A 13,138-nucleotide genomic window follows, 5' to 3' on the forward strand; every position below is an offset into this window, starting at 1 on the left:
AGGATTGCAACCCCTGCTTTTTTTGTTTTCCATTTGCTTGGTAGCTCTTCCTCCATCCCTTTATTTTGAGCCTATGTGTGTCTCTGCATGTGAGATGGATCTCCTGAATACAGCACACTGATGGGTCTTGACTTTATCCAATTTGCCAGTCTGTGTCTTTTAATTGGAGCGTTTAGCCCATTTACATTTAAGGTTAATAGTGTTATGTGTGAATTTGATCCTGTCATTATGATGTTAGCTGGTTATTTTGCTTGTTAGTTGATGCAGTTTCTTCCTAGCATCGATGGTCTTTACAATTTGGCATGTTTTTGCAGTGACTTGTACCGGTTGTTCCTTTCCATGTTTAGTGCTTCCTTCAGGAGCTCTTGTAAGGCAGGCCTGGTGGTGACAAAATCTCTCAGTGTTTGCTTGTCTGTAAGGGATTTTATTTCTCCTTCACTTACGAAGCTTAGTTTGGCTGGATATGAAATTCTGGGTTGAAAAATCTTTTCTTTAAGAATGTTGAATATTGGCCCCCACTCTTCCGGCTTGTAGACTTTCTGCCGAGAGATCCACTGTTAGTCTGAGGGGCTTCCCTTTGGTTTTTTTTTTTTCCGGCGACACAGTCCTAGCTCACTGCACCTCCAGCTCCTGGGCTAAAGCGGTCATCCCACCTCAGCCTCCAGAGTAGCTAGGGTTACAAGTGCACACCATACCTGGCTAATTTTTTTTTATTATTATTATTATTTTGTTTTTACAGTTGGGGTGTTGCTTTGTTTGTTGCCTAGTCTGGTCTCAAACTCCTGGTCCCAGGCAATCCTCTTGCCTCAGCCTCTCGAATTATTGGGTTTATGGGCCTAAGCTACAATGCCTGGCTTTTAAGTACTTTCTCATTTCCCTAGTGATTCTTCTTTGACCCACTGGTTGTTTAGAGTGTGTTAATTTTCATGTATTTGTGAATTTTCTTGTTTCTCTTCTGCTATTGCTTTTTTGCTTAATTCCATTGTGATTAGAGAATGTGCTTCTTGTATTTTGAGGCTGTGTTTTTAGGTGTATGTATGATTACAGTTGTTATATCTTCTTGGTGAATTGTCCTTTTAGTCATTATGTAATGTTCTTATTTGTCTCTCATAACAATTTTTGACTTAAACTCTATTTTGTCTATATGAATATAACCTCTCCAGCATTGTTGCCCATTCTTTCACTTTCAACCTATTTGTGTTTTTCAATGTAGAATCTGTTATAGACAACATATAGATGGACCAGGTTTTTTAAAAATTCATTCTGCCAATCTCCTTTTTGATTTGAGTGTTTATGTACACTTAAGATGATTAACTGATAAGGCAGATTTTGCTTCTGCCATTTTCCTATTTGTTTTCTTTTATTTTTTTATTTTTATTTTTTGAAAACCAGATGAGAACTTTAATTTTTCAACTAGCCACATCACAAAAATAAAGTAGAGGTAAAAATAATTTAAACAGTTAATTTTAACTCAATATATCAAAAATATTATTTTTCAACATATAACAAATACAAAAATATTAATAAAATATTTTACTTTTTTCATTTGGAATATTTTTGGGGTTTTTTTTTTATTATTATTATACTTTATGTTCTAGGGTACATGTCCACACCGTGCAGCTTTGTTACATATGTATACATGTGCCATGTTGGTGTGCTGTACCCATTAACTCATCATTTACATTAGGTGTATCTCCTAATGCTATCCCTCCCCCCTCCCCCCACCCCACAACAGGCCCTGGTGTGTGATGTTCCTCTTTCTGTGTCCAAGTGTTCTCATTGTTCAGTTCCCACCTATCAGTGAGAACATGCGGTGTTTGGTTTTCTGTTCTTGCGATAGTTTGATGAGAATGATGGTTTCCAGCTGCATCCGTGTCCCTACAAAGGACATGAACTCATCCTTTTTTATGACAGCATTCCATGGTGTATATGTGCCACATTTTTTTAATCCAGTCTGTCATTGATGGATATTTGGGTTGGTTCCAAGTCTTTGCTATTGTGAACAGTGCCGCAGTAAACATACGTGTGCATGTGTCTTTATAGTAGCATGATTTATAATCCTTTGGGTATATACCCAGTAATGGGATGACTGGGTAAAATGGTATTTCTAGTTCTAGATCCTTGAGGAATCGCCAACTGTCTTCCACAATCGTTGATTCCTATTTGTTTTCTATATGTCTTTTCACTTTTTTTGTCCTTCGTTTCCTCCTCCTTTTATGTTTAGTTGATTTGTAGTGAGTGGTTTTGATTCTTTTCACATTTCTTTTTGCACATACTCTATATTTTCGTGTTGTAGTTACCATGGGTATTACATTTAACAACTAAAGTTGTAGCCTTCTAAGTTGAGTTGAAACCAGTTTAATGTAATACCATACAAAACCTCTGCTACTGTATAGCTGTGTTCTTCCTCTTTATGTTATTGATGTCTCAGAATATATCTTTATATAATTTGTGTTCAATGCATAATTTTTATGCATTTATTTTTTAAATTTTAAATCATATAGCAAATAAAAAGTTGTGTTACAGATAAATAATACAATAATACTGGCTTGTATTCTTGCCCAGGTATATGCCTTTACCAATAATCTTTTTTCTTCATATGGTTTCTTAGTATTTATCATATAGCAGGTCTGATAGTGGAGGAAAAAAAAAAAAAACTCCCTCAGCTTTTGTTTATCTGGGAATGTCTTAAATTTCTTCTATGTTTTTGAAGGAAATTTTTACATTGTATAAAATGTTGGGTTGACTTTTTCTCTGAGTGCTTTAAATACATCATCCCCACTGCCTGCTGGCCTCTTATCATTTCTGATGGACTATTAATTTGAGTATCCCTTTTTCATGATGAATTGGTTTTTTGTTTGCTTTTCTCTTCTCAAAATTTTCTCTTCAGCTTTAACAGTTTGGCTGTGTGTCTTGGTGTGTGTCTCTTCGAGAGTATCCTATGTGGACTTCTTTTGAGCTTCTTGGATTTGTAGATTCATGTTTTTTCTCAAATTTCTGAAGGTTTTTGGCCATTATTTATTCAAGTGTTCTCTTTGTTCTCTTTTCTTTTCTGGTACTTTTGTAATACGTATGGTGATCCGCTTGATGGTGTCCCTTGGGTCCCTTCTGCTCTATTTATTTTTCTTCATCGTTTTTTCTTTGTGCTCCTCGCACTTGATGTCATTTGTCCTGTTTTCAAGTTCACTGTTTCTTGGGCCTGTTCAAATCTGCTATTGAGGCCCCCCATTTCTAGGGAACTTTGTGTTTCAGTTATACTTTTCAGCTCCAGAATATCTGTTTGGTTCATTTATAATCTCTTTATTGATATTCTCATTTTGTTCATAAATCATTTTCCTGATTTCTGTTAGTTATTTGCCTGTATTTTCTTTAGCCCTTTGAACATACTTAAGATAGTTGTTTTAAAGTATTTGTCTAGGAATATACATTAGTACAATCATTATGGAGAACAGTTTGGAGGTTACTCAGGAAGCTAAATATAGAGCTACCATGTGGATCCTGCAATCCCACTGCTAGGTATATGCCCAAAAGAAAGGAAATCAGCATATCACAGAGATATCTGCATTCCCATGTTTATTTTATCACTCTTCACAATAGCCAAGATATGGAAGTCCATCAACAGATGAATGGATAAAGAAAATGTGGTACATGTATATAACTGAGTACTATTCAGCCATAAGAAAGAATGAGATTCCATCATTTGCAACAACATGGAGGGAACTGAAGGTCATTCTGTTAAGTGAAATAAGCCAGGCACAGAAAGACAAACTTGGCATGTTCTCACTTATTTATGTGATATAAAAATTAAAACAATGGAATTCATGGAAATCATAGAAGGATGGTTACCAGAGGCTGGGCAGAATAGTAGTAGGGAAGTGGCAATGGTTAATGGGTACAAAAACAAATAGAAAATAATGAATAAGACCTAGTATTTGTTAGCACAGCATTGTGACTATAGTCCATAATAATTTAATTCTACATTTTAAAATAGAAGAGTAGAATTGGATTGTTTGTACACAAAGGACAAATGCCTGAGGTGATTACACATTGTATGTCTGTATCAAAATATATCATGTAACCCATGAATGTATACACCTTCTATGTACCCACAAAAATTAAAAATTTAAAAAAAAAAACATAAAAAAGTAAAGTTTTTGTCTGGTAAGTCTGATGCCTAAGCTTCTTCCAGGATTTCTTCTGTCGGTTAATTTTGTTTCTTTGAATAGGCTATAATTTTTTTTGTTCTTTTTATGCCTTGTGATTTTTCTGCTGTAAACCGACATTTAGATATTATAATGTAACTCTGGAAATCAGATTCTCACCCACTTCCACCATTTGCTAGGGGTTTTTCTTCATTGTTTATAGTGCCATTTGGTTTTTTGTTTGTTTGGTTTTGAGAAGGAGTTTTGCTCTTGTTGCCCAGGCTGGAGTGCAATGACGTGATCTCAACTATAACCTCCCTCCTGGGTTCAAGCAATTCTCCTGCCTCAGCCTCTCAAGTAGCTGGAATTACATGCTCCTGCCACCACGCCTGGCTAATTTTCTTATTTTTAGTAGAGACAGGGTTTCACCATGTTGGCCAGGCAGTTCTCGAACTCCTAACCTCAGGTGATCCACCCACCTCGGCCTCCCAAAATGCTGGGATTACAGGCGTGGGCCACTGTGCCTGGCCTATAGTGCCATTTGTTTAGTAATTTTCCAAACTATTTTTTAAAAACACTGTATTCCTTGTCATGTATGTCACTGAAATTTCTGTTCCTTCAGTTCGTGTTCATCTAATGTTTTGACAGAGATTTCCTTGAATAGCAAGAAGTAAAAACACACAAACAAACATGAAACCAAGAAATAAATAAAACAAACAGCAGTCATATTTCCCAGTCTTTGCAGACTGGCTCTGTGCTAGGACCCTTCTTCAGCACTTGCACTGGGGCTCGCACAGAGTCTAGGGAGCAGCCCAGGTGAAAACTCAGGGTCTTCTCTGGTCCCTTTCTGAGCACACATCTTGCCCTGGCAATGCATGTGGTTTTCTAAACCCCACCGTACCTCTCTCCTCAACCCTCCCCCACCACATCTCACCATACACAAGTGCTTTTTTTTCCTTCTGTCGCAATCGCAATTTTATTGGTTGTGTTGAGGATCACTACACAGACATTTCAGTTTGTTCACAATCCTTAACATATGTACCAAAAATCTAAAAAGCCATGCATTGTAATTCTTTTTTTATTTTTATTTTATGAGACAGAGTCTCGCTCCATCACCCAGGCTGGAGTGCAGTGGTGTGACCTTGGCTCACTGCAACCTCCACCTCCCAGGTTCAGGTGATTCTCCTGCCTCAGCCTCTCCAGTAGCTGGGATTACAGGCTCCCGCCACCACGCCTAGCTAAATTTTGTATTTTTAGTAGAGACAGGGTTTTGCCGCATTGGCCAGGCTGATCCTCAACTACTGACCTCATGATCTGCCTGCCTTGGCCTCCTGAAGTGCTGGGATTATAGGCATGAGCCACCATGCCCGGCTGTGATTCTTTTTTTAAAGTTATTCCACTGACCTTCCAGCTGAAAGTTTGGCATCAAAATTTCCACAAGAGGGTACCAAGTATCTATATCTTCAGCATTCATCAGCTGTCCTAATTTCTTTCTTTCTTTTTTTTTTTTTTTTTTTTTTTGAGATAAGAGTTCACTCTTGTCCCCCAGGTTGGAGTGCAATGGCATGATCTCAGCCCACTGCAACCCTCACCTCCCAGGTTCAAGTGATTCTCCTGCCTCGGCCTCCCGAGTAGCTGGGATTACACGTCCCCACCACCACACCCTGCTAGTTTTTGTATTTTTAGTAGAGACGGGGTTTCACCATGTTGGCTACTTTGGTCTCGAACTCCTGACCTCAGGTGATCCGCCCGCCTCGGCCTCCCAAAGTGCTGGGATTACAGGCATGAGCCACTGCACCCGGCCTCTTTTTTCTTTTTCTGTTTTCTGAGATGGAGCCTCACTCTGTCTCACAAGCTGAAGTGCAGTGATGTGATCTTGGCTCACCGCAACCTCCGCCTCCCGGGTTCTAGCAATTCTCCTCCCTCAGCCTCCCGAGTAGCTGGGATTACAGGCATGTGCCACCATGCCGGGGTAATTTTTGTATTTTTAGTAGAGACAGGGTTTCACCATGTTGGCCAGGCAGGTCTAGAACTCCTGACCTCAAGTGACCCGCCCCCTTGGCCTCCCAAAGTGCTAGGATTACAGGCATGAGCCACCATGCCCAGCCCCTAATTTCTTAACGAATTTCCCTTAGCTTTTCCTTCAGTGCCTTATATGGGCCAGTTGTATAACTTGATCCATCATCTTTTGCCTCAAGTATCTGTGGGCTTTGGAGTGTTTTGAGTAATGTCTGCTGCTTTTCTGTCCTTAGTTTCAAGTTAGCCAAAAGAGAATCAAGCACCTTCTGTCCATCTTCCAGATAGTACCTAGACACGTTAGAACAGAAATACACAATGATTTATAAGTAAGATCTGCTGTATTTCCTCAGAATCCAGGGGCCAGTGCTGTCACTGCTTCAGTACTGCTACCACAGCCGAGAGCAGCAGGACAAGGGCAAGGGAAAATGCTGTCAAGTGTTCCTACCATTTTCAAGTTGCCTTTTTCTTGATCCAGCATTTGCTTGGTTGCTGTCAACCTTTGACCATTTTCCAGAGTTCTGACAGTTATTTCTGATAGTTATTTCTGATAGTTTCAGCTTGTTTTTTCTGTGTGTCTGTGAGAGATCCAGGAGCTGCCTACTCTGCCGTTTTGCTGACATCATTTGATCTACTTTTTGTCTCTATACTTTGGCCTATTCTAGACTTTTTATGTAAATAGAATCATACTATATTTCCGACTTATTAGCATCTAAGGTTCACTCATATTGTAATATGTATTCATAATTTGTTCCTTTTCATTGCTGAGTGGTATTCCATTCTATGAGTATATGACATTTTATTTATCTGTAAACTGTTGATGGAGACTTTAGATTATTTCCAGTTTGGGGTTACTACAAATAATACTGCTGTGAACATTTGCTTAAAAGACTTTGTGTAGATATATGGTTTCCTTTTTCTTAGTAATACCTAGGAGTGGAAATACCAGATCAATATGATAAGTGTATGCTTAACATTTTATGTTTCCAAAGTGGCTATCCATATTGTCACTACCAGGAATGTATGAGATTTCTATTCTCTCTACATTCTTGTCAACAGTTAGTATTGTCATTCTTCTTTATTATAACCATTTTATTTGGTGTGTAGTGGTGTCTTATTTTGCCGTTTATTTGCATTTCCCTTATGACTAATGATGCTGAACATCTTTTTTATATGTTTATTTGCCATTTGTAGGTTTTTCTGTTATGAAATGTCTATTCCAATTCTTTGTCCATGTTTTAGAAACTCATTGTGTGTCATCTTAAGTTATAGGACTTCATATATTCTTCAGACAAATCCTTTATAAGGTACATGATTGGCAGTTCTTTTATTCTCTACTCTGCAGCTTGTCTTTTTATATTCTTAATAGGGTTTTTTGTTGTTTTGGGGGTTTGTTTTGTTTTGTCTTTTTTTTTTTTTTTCTTAGAGTCTCGCTCTTGTCACCCAGGCTGGAGTGCAATGGACATGATCTGGGCTCACGGCAACCTCTGCCTCCCAGGTTCAAGTGATTCTCCTGCCTCAGCCTTCCGAGTAGCTGGGCTTGCAAGCACCCGCACCATGCCCGACTAATTTTTGTATTTTTAGTAGAGACAGGGTTTCACCATGTTGGCCAGGTTGGTCTTGAACTCCTGACCTCAGGTGATCCACCCGCCTTGGCCTCCCAAAGTGCTAGGTTTACTGGCGTGAGCCATATTAAGATGGTGCCCAGCCGTCTTAATAGGTTTTTATAAAAGCGTGTATGTTTAATTTTTATGAGGTCAAGTTTATCCAATTTTGCTTTTAATATCATGTTTCTCATGTCATATCTAAGAATTCTTTGCTTAATAACCTAAGGACAGAAAAATTTTTTCCAGTTTTCTTCTATAAGTTTTCTGATTTTAGCTCTGTAAGTCTATGAGTCATTTTGCATTAATTTTAAATAAATTCTTGATAGTTATCAAAAAAAAATTTTCTCATCTCAGGACACTATTAGAATATTTTCTAATTATTGTATTTGCATGTATAGAGAGTAATATCATAAAATGGGACCTATCTGAAAAAGTAGTCTAATGTTGACTGATGATTATTTGCCTTAGCTCAGGGTGGGAAAGGAGCTGCAGGAACTTCTTGTTTGTCAGAGTTGAAATTATATAGACCCAAAAGTCAGTGTTATAATCCAGCTGACAGTTCTCCACCTATATAAAACTGTGTAATTTGCCTTGACACAGGACTTCAACCAAGCAATGAATCATTGACCCAAAACAAAATGAAACAAAATCTCAGAAATCACTTGCTCTAGGAATTTTTTGAGGTTCACTGCTCCTACATTTAAGTGTTTGTTTAATATAGAATAAAATGTATTTTATTTTCTTTTTTATTCTTTTTTTTTTTTTTTTTCTTTTTTGAGACAGGGCTCACTCTGTCACCCAGTTTGGAGTGCAGTAGTGAGATCACAGCTCACTGCAGTCTCAACCTCCCAAGGTCAAGCAATCCTCTCACCTCAGCCTCTCAAGCATTTGGGACTACAGGCACACACTGCCTCACCCAGCTACCTTTGTTTGGCCATGTTGCCCAGGCTGGTCTTGAACTCCTGGGCTCAAGCCATCCACCTACTTCAGCCTCCCAAAGTGCTGGGATTACAGGTGTGAACCACTGCACCCAGCCTGAAATATATTCATGTATTGAGAGGTTCTTTGAATGAGAGTAACATTCATGGATTTCATTGTACTTAGCAAAATCAATGATTAATAAAATAGAACATGATTAAAAGCCTTTACACATACTAACACTATTATTTCACGACTTTCTTACTGGTGAGCCAAAATACCAATATGGTAAATGTTGTGCCAGATGCTATTGTGGGTATTTAAATTGATAAGGCACTATTTCATATAAAATGAAGTCATGTAAATGTGGTATCATAGTTCATTGAATTTGAAAATCTCAATTCAAATCAGTATATTTTTCAACATTTAATATTGCTTAGTAAAGACCTAGCCTATGATGAAGACTGTTTTCCTGCTTGAAGACCAAGGTAAAAAGAACCAGTTCCTTAAAGCACAAAGCAGGCCTTATGTCCACTCTGCTTCTTTTGTGAATTAGAAAACTGACCATAGGGAAGTACAATAACATACCTGTAGTCCTAAAGCCAAACAGTTCTTGATATGAACCCCAGCTCTACCCCTTACTATCTTCATGAACTTATAAAAGTTATGTGGCCATTTTATATTATGTTTAATACAATGCTAATATACTTCATTAAAAGAAAAATTTTGTAACGAATGTTTGCTCTTCTTATTTCTAAACTGATCAACTCAAGGTACAAAGTCATATTTAAGGGTATATTCTCCAGTATTGGCCATTTTCCTTCAATCCAGAGAAAAAACGTATTTTTCAGCTGCTTGCTAGGTCTCTAATTCTGGGTGAACCTTTGACAAACACTTTTCAGTTTCAGGAAGAGAAGAGACATCCTTGGATAATGAACTTAGACAGACTTGAGTTAAAATTCCACTTTTGCCTGCCACTTATTGGCTTTTTCCCTGGGTGATTAATATTACCAAGCATCAATGTCCTCATCTGTAAATTAAGCATAATATTATGTGCTTCATAGTTTTTTTCAGAATTAAATAGTAATGTAGTACATATAAAATAACCTCTACTAGGACTTAGTAGATATTCAGGAATTATCAGTTTCCTTCTTCCTTCCCAGGACATACCCTTCATGTGTATAGGAATAGGAAGAAAAAAAAAAAATGAGAACGACAGCTTTGGACACTGTATATTTATTAAAATTGAGACAACTGCATGTGTAGGTGTTTTTCTCCCCTTCGGTAATTAATTCAGTGCTTATGAACACAATTAAAGTATGTTTATAAATATGATAGTAAATGATGTTTCAATTATTTCATACATGAATAACCTCTTAAATTGCTCTAGTACCTTTGAATAAACTGCCGCTGTAATGCAGAAGTTAGTTGGAAAGCCTGACATGAAAATCCTGATGTTGTTCAGTGACTTATGCCTAACAAATTGAATAATTACCTGGTTCTGGGCCATTCCTAGATAGAGCTTGCATGGTTCAAGGACCCCATGACTGGAGTCAAGTCTTGCATCTCCCTGTCTATCTGATCCCAGACAAATGGCTTAACCTTTCTGGGTCTCCGTTTTCTCATCTATAAAATAATGGAGATAAAGGACATAATTTCTATGGCCCTTTATAGTTCTAACATATATAATTTGAAATCAGTGAGAAGTAAGTCAAAGCTGATTGTTATATTCTGTTGACTGATTATTTAAATTAAAAGGATTGATCATTAGGAAAATATGAACAAAATATGTAAATGAAACACCAGGTTACAGGGATCTTTATACTTGTTATTAGTTAGAACATTTTACTTTTAGTGGCCGTGAAGTGCTTGTAGAGGTAAAAGCTTTGAATTCCTTTTGCACCTTACTTTTGAACTTAGCAGCTTCATAATATTTGATTCCCTCTTTTTCCCTTGAAAGGATGGATAATAAAGATTTTAACACTGAAAATGAATATTCTGTGAAATCCGTGGAATATCATTGTTAGCAGCTGTTGATTTCATCCACCTCTACCCTTCTGGCAAAAAGTTCACAGCTACTTGTGAAACAAGGATTTGGTCAGAGTGAGAAAACTGCCACACTGGTTCAGACATTTCATACATAAGAGTCTTATTGAAAGGACAAAATGAGCTCTTAAAGGTGCTTTGACCTAAGAATTTGATGTCCTAATAACATTTGGGGTATTTGAGAAAATTATGTATTTGGTTGTTTCATAGGTGATCAAAAATAGCTGCAAGTGGAAATTATAATTACAGTTTTGAAGAGAATTAAAGATGTTTATCTTCTGAGTAAAAGTACTAATTAGCTCATTGATCATACAAAAAAATTACTAACAACATGTAAAATATTTTTCTCATGAAAATTTCAAAATTAGCATGACAAGACTGTTCTTTCATTTTTCAAAAGACTATTTCAAATTAGTCTACTTGTTTCTGAAACTTGTCCCTTCCTTTACTTTTAAACTAACCCATGTTTGTTTAGAATATTGTGGGTTATAAAAGGATCTGAAAGGTAAATCTCCCAAAGATAGATATTTCAATGAAAGAAGAGTATAAGCAGAAGTTAGGATAACCTTTATTCGCAGTTTTTATCAATGTTCACTTTAATGGAGCCCATTTCCTTTGGGTTTTTGTTTTGTTTCATTTAATTGTTAATTTTAGTTTAGATTCACAGGGTCCATGTGCAGATTTGTTGCATGGGTATATTTGCGTGATGCTAAGATCTGGGCTTCTATTGATCATATTACCCAGATAGTGAACACAGTACCCAGTAGGACATTTTTCAGCCCTTGCCCTCTTCCCTCTGTCCCTCCCTTCCTCCTTCCTTTTGGAGTCCCCAGTGTCTGTTTCTATCTTTATGTCCATGGGTATCCAGGGTTTAGCTCCCACTTGTAAATCAGAACATGCAGTATTTGGCTTTTTTTTTCTGTGTTAATTCACTTAGGATAATGGCCTCCAGCTACATTTATGCTGCTGCAAAGGACATGATTTTGTTCGGTTTTATGGCTGCATAGTATTCCACGGGTACCACATTTTCTTTATCCAGTCCACCGTTGATGAGCACCTAGGTTGTTTCCATGTCTTTGCTATTGTGATTAGTGCTGCGATGTACATACAAGTGCAGATGTCTTTTTAGTAGAACAATTTATTTTCCTTTGAGTATATACCCATTAATGGGATTACTGGGTCAAATGGTAGTTCTATTTTAAGTTTTTTGAGAAATCTCCAAGCTACTTTCCACAATGGCCGAACTAATTTACATTTCCACCAACAGTGTGTGCTAAGCCTTCCCTTTTCTCTGCAGCCTTGCCAGCATCTGTTATTTTTTGACTTCTTAATAGCCATTCTGACGGGTGTGAGATGGTATCTCATTGTGGTTTTGATTTGCATTTCTCTGATGATTAGTGATATTGGACATTTTTTCATGTTTGTTGGCTGCTCGTATGTCTTCTTTTGAGAAGTATCTGTTCATGTTCTTTGCCCAGTTTTTAATGGTGTTATTTTTGTTTTTCTTTTTGATTTGCTTAAGTTCCTTATAGATTCTGGATATTAGTCCCTTTTAGAATGCACAGTTTGCAAATATTTTCTCCCATTCTATAGGTTGTCTTTTTACTCTATCGATAGTTTGGGTTTTTTGTTTTTTGGGTTGGTTGGTTTGTTTGCTATGCAGAAGCTCTTTAATTTATTTAGATTCAACTTGTCAATTTTTATTTTTGTTTCACTTGCTTTTGAGGACTTAGTCATAAGTTCTTTTCATAGGCACATGTCCCAAAGAGTGTTTCCTAGGTTTTTTTCTAGGATTTTTTAGGTTGAGGTCTTACATTTATGTTTTTAATCCATCTTCAGTTATTTTTTATATATGGTAAGAGGTAGGGGTCCAGTTTCATTCTTCTGTGTATGGTTAGCCAGTTTTTCCAGCACCATTTATTGAATAGAGAGTCCTTTTTCCTTTGCTTATTTTTCTCAACTTTGTTAAAGATTGTTTGTTTATAGGTGTGCAGCTTTATTTCTGGGCTCTCTATTCTGTTCCATTGGCTTGCCCGTCTTATTTTTTACCAGTACCAGGCATTTTCAACCCTCTTTGAAGGTCACCCTTTCATTTATGCTCTCCAGAAGAAACTAAGAATCTGTAACCCATCCCTGCCCAAATGTTGACATTTGGCTTATGTAGTGTCACCATTTGACACTTTTGAGTGTTTGTTATTCTAACAATTACTACCACATATTTAGCTCTTATGTGCCAAGAACTATGCAAAGGGCCATGGATGAGAATATGGGCTCTGGACACAGGCTGCCTGAGTTTGTATTCTGATTCTGCCTCTTACTAAATCTGTGTTCATGGGCAAGGTACTTACCTCTTGGTACTTCCATTTCTTCTTCTGTTAAATGGAGGTCGTAATATAGGATAATAACACA

At 37.2% G+C, this 13,138-nt stretch overlaps 1 protein-coding gene across 1 annotated transcript in view; it reads left to right on the forward strand.

The window, feature by feature from the left end:
• The window catches only part of ITFG1 (integrin alpha FG-GAP repeat containing 1), a 292,961-nt gene that overhangs the window by 123,093 nt on the left and 156,730 nt on the right, over positions 1-13,138 (forward strand). The gene's annotated exons all lie outside the window — the stretch shown is intronic.

The sequence above is a fragment of the Macaca thibetana genome, chromosome 20 (assembly GCF_024542745.1).
Source record: "Macaca thibetana thibetana isolate TM-01 chromosome 20, ASM2454274v1, whole genome shotgun sequence".
NCBI classification, from domain to species: domain Eukaryota; kingdom Metazoa; phylum Chordata; class Mammalia; order Primates; family Cercopithecidae; genus Macaca; species Macaca thibetana.